The following is an 11,415-nucleotide window of genomic DNA, read 5'->3' as shown; positions in this document are numbered from 1 at the left end:
AAATGTAACAACATTTAAGACAAGAGACCAAAATGTATCAAAAGCAAAAGAAACGAATAAATGTTGATTCTCGACACATACGTTCTCAAGGTTAGCATTTTTCTCAAATTTTGCTAATATTCCTAAGCCCAAGTTAACAACTACAAAACCATATAGGCTGCTTAAATATGTTACTAAACATGACACAAAATTAACAAATAAATAACATTTTTATAACCTTAAAGTGAGATCATGTCTTGTAACGTTTCTCCTTCTTTCCCATTATTTTATTTGTCTCTTCCTCCACGTCTCACCCACCCCTCTCTCTCTCTCTTCCACTTCAAATAACACACCAACACTCATTCTGTCACCACCACCATGATGAGAACCAAACCATCCAATTCCAACTCCACCTTCGCCGTCAAACCCATCCTCCTCGTCATCCTACTCCGATCATCCTCCGTACCCACCACCAAACCACTCTCTTGTCCTCCAATCACCACTACCAACCCATTACCCGACTCATCATCATCCTCCTTACACACATGCAACAAGCTTTCTCCGGCCACTGCTGAAACCCTCGTGCATTACGTCACTTCCAACATCACCCCACAACAAACGTTTAAGGAGAATTCCGTTAGTCTCAGGGTTCTCAATAAGAAAGCCCCCTGTAATTTCTTGGTGTTTGGGTTGGGTTATGACTCTCCGATGTGGGCTACTTTGAACCATGGTGGCCGGACTGTGTTTCTTGAAGAAGATAAGTCGTGGATACAACAGATTCAGTCAAAGTTTCCTGATTTGGAGACTTACCATGTGGTTTATGACACCAAGGTAGGCTCGTTTTAAGTTTTCCGAACAGGGCGGGCTCGGTTTCAAAATAAGCTTGTGTCATTGGCTTTTGCTCATTTGGCTCGTTTAAATAAAAGCCTTAATAAACCAATATTATAAATTATAAATTTTATAGTTAGTTATGCGTGGAAAATATATTTTTTATTCTAATGTATTTGCATAAATATAAAATTTACTTTTTTTTAAAATAAGCGAGCTTGCTTATTGAGTCACGAGCTGGATCAAACTTTTTACAAGCCGAGCTTGAGGTCAATATTTCAATTTGTTAAGATAAGCGAGTTGAACTCGAGCTCTACATTGCTTCACACAGCTTGGCTCGTTTAGAAATAATACTCCATTCGTCCCATTTTAAATGTCATGGACTCAAAACACAGAAACTAATAAATATTTGATCATTTTATTTTATGAGCTGTAAGATGACAATAATATCCTTTTAAGTTATTATGGCTAAAAACCATTTTTCTTTCTTTGCTAAAAAATGACATTTAATAGTAAGGGCACAATTGGAAATTGAATTTATATGTATAGAAATAACATTTAATTTGGGACAAACAAAAATGGAAAAATGGACATTTAAATGGGACGGAGAGAGTAATAAAATAAAAATATAATAAGAATAATTAAAAAGTAATTTTAACAAAGTCACATTGTTTAATAATGGTAATGATAATTACAATAAACACTAACTAATATATTTTATTTGATAGGTGACGCACGGCGTCCGATTTAATGGAAATCGGAAAACGAGAAGAGTGTAAGGTAGTCGAGGACCCAAGAGTTTCAAAATGCGAGTTGTCGATGAAAAGGAACTTGCCGGATGAAGTGTATGATGTGGAATGGGACTTGATAATGGTGGATGCTCCAACCGGGTACCATGATGGTGCTCCATGGCGGATGAAGGCGATCTACACAGCGGGCCTAATGGGGCGGAACCGGGCTGAGGGGGAGACGGATGTGTTTGTGCACGATGTCGATAGGGTGGTGGAAGACAATTTTTCAAAGACGTTTTTATGTGACGGGTATTTGTCCGAGGAGGAAGGACGGTTGAGGCATTTCGTAATTCCGAGTCATAGGGCTCGGTCGGGTAGACCATTTTGTCCTCTTTAGATTTCTTGTTAGTTTGTTATATTGTTTTCATGTGGGTATATTTGTAATTTCACTACTTATTTGTCACTTTTGATATGTTATTATGAAACATTATTAATTTTAAAATACAAATTCATATCCCAAATGTGATTCATATCTTGATTAACCCAATTGGTCCGGATACGTCTCATAAGACTATCAAATGTGAAAAAAAAAACTAGAATGTGCTACGCATACATAGGAAGGTTTCATATTTCACGCCCAAGAAATGTGGTTGTAGGGTGAACTAACTGCCCAAAACCCCTAACCCCTGCGGCCATGCTTGGTATGTGACAGTGTTTCGCATCCTAGCAAACACCAAATTGCCTACGGGGCTAGGCTTTGTGCCGCTTTCGCAATATCCACAAGATATGGCCTATATGTCGGTATGTGGGGTGCAATAACGGATGTGTCCTTCCAAGTAAGGACACAAGACAACGGTTATACTTAACATATGTTTGGTTGCTCTACATTTCCACGAAGCACTTCGTTTGCCATACACATGTATAAAAATCATATTACATGATGAAGAGGACACTAGATAAAGAGGGGAAACATGTAGAATGTTTGTCTTGCTTTTACTAGATTAGTTCTTACAAATACATATTTATATTCATGACGAAGATTGATTACACTATAAACACTCCTTCACTATAGCCAGTGAGGTGGCACCGGTAACACTTCACTCGTATTTCTTTCGTGAAAACATATTACATGGTGAAGAAGAGAACACCAAAGGGCAGGTTGCCCCTTTGGGTTCTATTGTGTTAACGGAGCAAGAGGCTAAAATGTGCGGGACCACAATCAAATCCAACCAATCACATTTATTCACTCATTTTTTATATTAAAAAAACATTAAATAATAATTGTGTTATTAGTTAAATCATTACGCGTATTTGATGAAAAAGTTAGTGAAAGCTTCTATGTACACACGAGAGTGTCACGATTAATGTTTTTCTCTTTTTAGTTAAACTCTCAAGTGTTCGATCACCAGTATGGCCTATTTTTTATGTGTAAACCATTTATCCAATAAATTAAACATAATCACAATAAATCAGTAATAGATGAATACACAATGATGAGTTTGACTTTTGAAAATTCTAAAATTAAAGTGATTTGTATATCATTAATTAAAAATATATATTTTAATACTTTATAAAATTCATATTAGACGATCTAAGTACTTAAAAGTTATCAACCAGTCGTTTTATGATTCAATTGAAAACATTAATGATGATATATGGATATGTTAATGCACTTTGTAAAATATATATTGAAGTTACTAATTTGATCGGTATCTTATATCCAAATCAAACAAACTAACATAAGCCTCTCTACCAAATTGTTGTTAAGTACCGGTTAATAATCCCTATGTTCCCGATGGATGAACCTTGCCCAATTTGTCGTAAGGTCTGTTTGGATTCTTTTGGTGACCATGCGGTGCATTGCAAAGAATTGTCTGGCTTTAAATACAGACATGATCTGGTTAGGGATGTTCTGTGTGATGTTCTTAAACGGGCAGGGATTTCTGCTAAAAAGGAGGCCCCTGTTAACTTTCTCACGGATCCTATTGAAGGGAGGTCTACTTTACGACCAGCTGATATTCTTGTGTTCGGGTGGGCAGGGGGGAAACACGCCTGTGTGGATCTTACAGGAGTGTCTCCTCTTGTTGGGCTCAGGGACCGTGGGTTTGTTGTGGGTCAGGCTGCGTTGAAGGCTGAATCGGGCAAAGTTGTTAAACACGAGAAAGCTTGTTTAGATAATCAACATGTCTTTCTACCATTTGCCTTTGATACATTTGGGTTTCTGGCTCCAGAGGCTGTGAAATTTTTGAGTAGGGTTCAGCGCGTCGTACACGGAACCTCTTCAGCTTCTAGGTCCCAAAGCTTCGTTTTTAGCAGGATTGGCTTTGCTGTTCAAAAGGAGGTTGCGGCGCAGCTTGTTGCCCGTTTGCCTGCCACTTTATTGTAATCGTTTTATAGTAAATTATATAAATAAAAAACATGCTATTATTATTAAAAAAAAAAAATAAACAAAAATAATGATGCCTAGGTGTTCTAACCATATTCATTCCTAGATTAAAATTTCATACTAATCTTCTAATCATTCTTCTCCTTAATCCATGTTATCCATGGGTCATTGGTGAAAATGGTTTGACCCATGAGTTACATCTTAAGATATAATGCATACACTAATGACTATTTACAATAATATAAAACCTAAATCATAATTTTGCTCAATGTATACATTACTTTTTATTAAAGATGTCAACACATGTTTTAACAATAAAGACTCATGAATTCAGTTTGAATTGTGCGAGACTTCTCATTTCATATATATAAATTTTTAATTATGCTATTTAATTTAATTTTTCAATTATTGTGATTATTAATTTTGTATCTTTAATTTAAAATTATAAACGTAGTCATTCTAAAAAAACTTTTAACCATTGAAACAATGATTAGTTAGTCATACCTATAGAAATTTGGAGTCCTGTAACTTAGATTTTTTCTAAAAAGTTATAAAACCGAATTCTTTGTTTTTTGAAAACTATAAAATTTCGTTTTTTTATTTCATAAACATTTATTACATAATCAATTTCAACAAAACAAATCATATGTTACTCTACTAATAAAAAAAAAGTGTTGATGCTTAGGTGTCAAGCCTACATTCACTTGCCTAATTTTTCATCATAATTCCTAATATCTTATCTCATTCGTCCTAACTATCTATTAGTCAAAACCATTTTATCAATTGAGTTATAGCATCATTAGATGGATTTTACTAACTATTTAAAGGTGTATAAATGCCACGTTTATAATCACCATTCAAGAAGAATTGATGCTAAATACAATCCATTATTGGGTTGGTTGTGGTTTTTCAACATTGCGTAAAGTATATATTTAGGTGTGCATATATGTAATCTGATGACATTATACTATATATTATTGTCTATATGCACAATGATCATAATCTTTTAAACATTGTTGCACGAAAAATTACATTAAGTTCATATTATCCGCCATGTGTAGTACACATTGTTTTGGACAAAAATCTGCTAAGGATCATCATCATCATCATCATCATCATCATCGTACTCAGTATATCCCACCAATAGCAATGCTATGGTAGGGTCTGAGGAGGGTAAGATGTAGACAGCCTTACCTCTATCCCATAGGGATAGAGAGGCTGCTTCCTGTGAGACCCCCGGCTCGATAGTAGTTTTGAATCAAGCATTGGACATAAGACACATAACACTCAATCATCGGGACACCGGCTGATTGGTGCATGTGCCCTTGTCTTTCGGCTATCAACGCCACCACATGATACCTGATTAACCTTCCGCCACTTTTAACGTTATTTTCACGTGATTAGTAAAATAACGTCAAAATTAGTGCAATTTTACTTTTGCCCACCCAAGGGTTCACACATATATACATTATATGTGCGCACCGCAAGCAGGCGTAAAAATCTGCTAAGGATAATGTATCCAAATCTGTTATGTGAGGTTTAGTGCTAAAATGATAACAACGAATATATGGACGAAATTGAGATGAACACAACGATGTGATTACGAGGGAAAAAGCCCTTAACCAAGATAGTCTTACTTCGGTCAAAACTTATCAAGGTAATCTTTGGTCGAATCTCATCAATCAAGGATTAATTAAGTAATCGTTGGTTGAATCTTTTCGGTCAAGGATCAACAAGGTAACCTTTGGTCGACGAGTATATGATTATCGTGATCTCCGGCACAAAAAACCCCCGGACGGTGAAAACTATCACCGTCAAGTATATTGATAATAAAAATCGGGTTACAAAGGTGGAGATATGATCAAAGATTACAAAGAATATCTAAGTGTGTGTGTGTATGAACTGCTAGAGAGTTCTTGACAGAGTATTTACGAGTGTAAGCAGTGAATGAATGTGAACAAGTGACCTAACTTTGATCATAATCTCAATATATATAAAAATAAAGGCTAACTAACTCCTATTTTTATGGCACTACTCCCACTAACTTAGTCTTCACTATTGACCACGTGCTGGAGGTGCCTTGTAGCATAATTTTAGGTAGACCACGTCCTTGAGCCGTTACACTTGATAAATATCAGCCTTCATATAAGAAACAACCGTTAACAACACCAAATACCGAGGATCCATGATCCTGACATAGCTCTGGAACTCTTCAGAAGGATAATTGATCCAGACATGTCTTCAAGAATAACATATCCTCAGCATTCAGTTATTTGTGACTCAACAAGAAGTCCTATAAATCCGTCACTTCTCCCACTAAACGTGTTATAGCCATTTGACCACGTGTTTGACAAGTCCAATAACGAAATATTCGGTGGAATAAGTCTTGGAGCCGTTATACTTATTAAATAACAACCTACATACAAGAAACAATTGTTAATAATACCAAGTACTGAGGACCACTGATCCTGACAGGATCTGTCTAAGGATAACTGATCCAAGAACATATGTCAGGATAACGTATCCACAGTGTCAAATTTCCGTGCCCTAACAATTGCCACCCAAAATGGCGGTTGTGATAAGATCACAACTGTCATTTTGCCTTTGATTTCAAACTTCCTGTAAAAACATATGAGATTTGACAAGCTAGATATAATTATCATATATCTGTAGAGTTTCCTTGAGAACTTCCCTTCAAGCTAGATATCTAAAACTTCTTATTCTCCCTGCAAATCATGAACAACTAGCAACATCTGTTTAACCCGGGTGGACGGTTCATCTTTCATATGGTGAAATCCGGGTTATGGGTTTGGATAAGTCCAAGTGACTTATGTTTAATAATATAAAACTTTTGACTATTTGCTTGTTATTTATTTTTGTGAAGGTTTATTTGATATAGCTTTAGCTTTATTGAAAGTTTTAAAAAATAATCTTAAATAAAAGTTTTAGGATAGAATATCCTTGTAAAAGTAATTTGAAGATTTCAAATCCTTAAACAAAAAGAAAATTTATAAGGATCATAGACGAATAAATGTAAAAAATGAAAAATAGAAACCATACCAACGGGTCTAATTAAACCTAGGTTACCATAAGTAATGATCCTTCTGTGATCCTGGTAGAAACAATTTAAGGATTTTGAATCCATAAGTCTTGATCTTCACAATGAACTTAGAAAATCTGTTGCAAACAACTTATAATATTAACTAGGATTAAACCCATTAAGCTGGGGACAAGCCCATAAAATAAACTGGGGACAAGCCCAACAAATATTCTGGGGACAAGCCCAATAAACTGGGGACAAGCCCAACAAATATTCTGGGGACAAGCCCAATAAACTGGGGACAAGCCCAACAAATATTCTGGGGACAAGCCCAATAATCTGGTGTTAAACTGGCGACATGGCCCTTGAGAAGAGGTGAAAACCCCTTAAACCATAGGGTTAAACTGGCGACAAGACCCTTGAGAAGAGGTGAAAACCCCTTAAACCTTAGGATTAAACTGGCGACATGGCCTTTGAGAAGAGGTGAAAACCCCTTAAACCTTAGGAAATGGTACGTCTACCATAATTCGTAGGATCCTCCATATAGCCGGAAACAACGAAATTGTCAGTCACTAAGCGTGTACTGGTCCCGCTGCCCCGGACCATACGTTGGATAACGTGCGCTCCAGACGAGAGTGTAGAAACTCTATTTATAAGAAAGGTAAAAACCTTTAAACCTTAGAGGACATGACCATCGGGAGTCATATCCAAACGTGGGCTAAGCCGAGAGAGATAGGATAGTACCTTGAATGTAAGGGAGAGGTGGCCAACCTCCTAGACATTGAACTTCTCACTAGAATCTGCATGGTTACTTTAAAACTTGGAAGAAATAAACGTTAAAAATATATTATCCTTAAAATAACAAGAATACAAAATGAATAAGTAATCAGATAGATATTACCGATTTTAGGATCATTGATCCTTTAAGGATAATATATCCTCTCAGGATATTGGATCCTAATTAGAAAAAATATTTCTTTAGGTGGATAGCATTCCATGCTCTTGGTAGTCTATTGCCTTCCATTGTAAGCAAATGATATGCTCCCTTTCCTGCTTCCTACTCAATCTGATAAGGTCCTTCCCATTTGGGCGCTAACTTCCCATCAGCCGGATTTATTGTATTTTGGAAGGCTTTCCTTAACACCAAATCTCCTTCTTGAAATCTTCTGATTCTGATATTTTTGTTGTATGCCCCAGCTACCCTTTGTTGATAAGCTGCCATTCTGATCTTTGCTAGGTCTCTGAGTTCTTCTGTAGTATCCAAGTCTTCAAGAAGGATATCCTCATTGGTTTGAGGATCACGGATGCTCGTTCTCGCAGTAGGAACCACCATTTCTGTGGGAATTAATGCTTCGGATCCAAACACCAGTGAAAAGGGTGTTTGACTTGTTGCATTCTTTGGAGCTGTCCTGTCTGCCCAAAGAACGTAAGGAAGTTCTTCAGCCCATTTTCCCTTCTTGGATCCTAGCTTCTTCTTTAGATTGTTGATGATGATCTTGTTGCTAGACTCTGCTTGACCATTGGCTTGAGGATGAACCGGAGTGGAAGGAATCATTTTGATGCCCCAACTGTCACAAAAGTTAGTGGTTCTATTCCCGATAAACTGGGAACCATTATCACAAATAATTTCAGCAGGAATACCAAATCTAGTTATTATATTTCATTTAATAAAAGATATTACTTCCCTTTCTCGGACTTGTACAAATGCTTCTGCCTCAATCCATTTGGATAAGTAGTCAGTCGTAGCAAGCATAAAGACCTTTCCACCTGGTGCTTTTGGTAGCTTGCCTACAATATCCATACCCCATTTCATGAAAGACCATGAGGAGGATATAGGATATAGAGCTCCGCTGGTTGGTGAAGGATATTCGCGTGTCTTTGACAAGCATCACATTTCCTTGAATACTCCACTGCATCCTTCTTCATTGTTGGCCAGAAGTATTCGGTTATAAGTATTCTAGAAAATAATGCTCTTCCACCTGTGTGATTGCTGCAATCTCCTTCGTGAAAATCCTTGAGTACTTCTTGGATCTTAGGATCCTCAATGCATCTCAAATATGGACCTGCAAGAGATTTTCTGTATACCATATCATTTAACAAAATATATTGGGATACCTTGAGTTTGAAGGACTTGGGATTTTCTGTGGCTGGAATTTCTCCAGTCTGAATATAATTCTTGATAGGATGGATCCATGATCCTTTGTTGTATGAGGATAAAGGATCCCAGAGCACGATTTCTTTATCATTCGTTATCTCCCCAACTTCCTGTTCTCCTATTGCTGGCGCGAGAATGTGGATTATTGGGATCTTCAAATCCTCAGGAATCTTCAAAGATGAGGCTAAGTTTGCCAAGGCGTCTGCCCCAGCGTTTTCTTCCCTCGGTACCTGTGTAATACTAAATATTTCGAAGGATTTCGATAACTCCTTCACAACATCTAAATATTTCATTAGTTTCTCACATTTAACAGCATACGAGCCATTAAAGTGGTTAGTTATCAATAAAAAATCTACATAAACTTGAAGATACCTGATCCTCATTTGTTTGGCTAAAATTTAACCTGCGATAAGTACTTCGTATTCTGCCTCATTGTTGGTGGCTTGGAATGCACATGCAATGGACTGGGATATTATGTCCCACTGTGGCGATTTCAGTAGGATACCCAATCCTGTTCCTCTTACATTGGATGCTCCATCTGTGAAGAGGGTCCAAGGATCCTTTGTTTCTTCTAGTTGCTAAACTTCCAAATCAGCTTCCTTCTGCATGTCGCTACTGAAATCAGCCACAAAGTCTGCAAGCTCTCGTGACTTAATGGTTATTCTAGGCTCATACTGAATGTCATATGCACTCAACTTCACAAACCACTTGTCCATCCTTCCTGACAACTCTATCTTTCTAAGCATATCCTTAACAGAATAGTTAGTTCTCAAAATAATAGTATGGTGTTTAAAAATAATGTCTCAACTTGGTTAATAGTATGGTGTTTAAAAATAATGTCTCAACTTGGTTGAGGCAGTAATCAAAGCAAGAATTAATTTCTCAATGTGAGAATACCTGACCTCTGCGTCTAAGAGGTTTTTACTTACATAATATACCAGATGCTGTGGACCTTCATGATCCTTGGCCAGAATAGCACTGAATGCATTACCTGAAACGTCTAAGTATAGAGACAACGGCTCACCATAAATTGGCTTCATCAAGGCTGGTGTTGAGGATAGATAATCCTTAAGAGCCTTCAGCGCATCCTCATGCTTTTGAGTCCATTCAAACTTCAATGGTCTTGCCTAACTGGTCTTTGAACATCATATTGACCAGTCTTTGATATGTTGCCCCTGTCATGTCTGAATGCTTAAAGGCAAAGGTAGATTTTCTTCGCCCTAAGAAGGATACCAAATCCTCCCCAATCTTGCTGGGGATACTGGATCCTAGGAACACCTTTATTTCTGGATCCTCGGGATCAAAGGATACTTTTTTAACGTCTTTCTCCCGAGCTTCCAGAACGTCCCTAGGATGTTGCTGTGGTTGATATGCCACAGTCTGCTTGGCTGTCGACTTCATTGACGAAGAATAGTAGTTCTTGGCTTCCACCTGATCACCGTCTATTCTTACTACTCCCCAAGAGGTAGGAAGCTTGATGCACTGATGGTATGTAGAAGCCACTGCTTTCATTCCATGTAGCCAAGGCCTGCCTAAAATAAAATGCAACAAGAAAGGTTATCAATTACACAAAATCTTTGATAAGAATTTAACCCTTCAATGTATATCGGGAGGTTGATGTCCCCCAATGTTTTCTTGGTTTCTCCACTAAAACCAACTAGCACCGATGTTCTTGGGATGATGTCTGGATATGGTATGTTCATCTTCTGAAGTACATCATGTTGGATGATATTGACCGAGCTACCACCGTCAACTAGGATCATGCGAACATAATGGTTAGCAATAAATAAAGTAATAATCAAACCATCGTGGTGAGGATCCTGGATGCTTGATTTGTCTTCTTCATCGAAAAAGATTCTTTTGTCAGTGGTCAGAGTGGTGAATATAACCGGTTGGTCCCCGCCATCCAATTTTATTTCCTTGGCTAGCCTCTTAGCTGCAGAGAAAGAAGTGTCGCATATGTCTGACCCTCCGGAAATGAAATTGATCATGCGAGCATCTCGATGAGGATCATGGATCCTTATACTATCTTCTTGTTCAAAGAAGATTCTTTTATCAGCTATTGACGTAGTGGGGATAAGCGGTCTTTCCCCATTATTCAATTCGGTCTTCTCAACGAGGGTCTCTGCTGTCGGAGAGGAACTTCAAAATATATCTGCGCCTCTGGAGACGAAGTTGATCACGTGCGCATCTGGTAGTGGTGATGCTGCTTTCTAAGGGGCTTCTTTAGGATCCTGGATCCTTGATTTCTTACCGGGTGACTCCTATTTTGTTGAAGTACCCAATCTTTCCTAGA

The 11,415-nt window shown here is 37.6% G+C and overlaps 1 pseudogene; it reads left to right on the top strand.

Annotated features, from left to right (window-relative positions):
• The first annotated feature begins 357 nt into the window (after positions 1-357).
• Positions 358-1,935, top strand: LOC143579195 (glucuronoxylan 4-O-methyltransferase 3-like; annotated as a pseudogene).
• The last annotated feature ends 9,480 nt before the right edge of the window (positions 1,936-11,415 follow it).

This window comes from Bidens hawaiensis, unplaced genomic scaffold, assembly GCF_021521415.1.
Source record: "Bidens hawaiensis isolate Kalapana, Puna unplaced genomic scaffold, B.hawaiensis_p1.1 tig00029631_1, whole genome shotgun sequence".
Lineage (NCBI taxonomy): Eukaryota > Viridiplantae > Streptophyta > Magnoliopsida > Asterales > Asteraceae > Bidens > Bidens hawaiensis.
The sequence above is the reverse complement of the archived record's forward strand: the minus strand, read 5'-3'. Positions and strand labels throughout refer to the sequence as shown.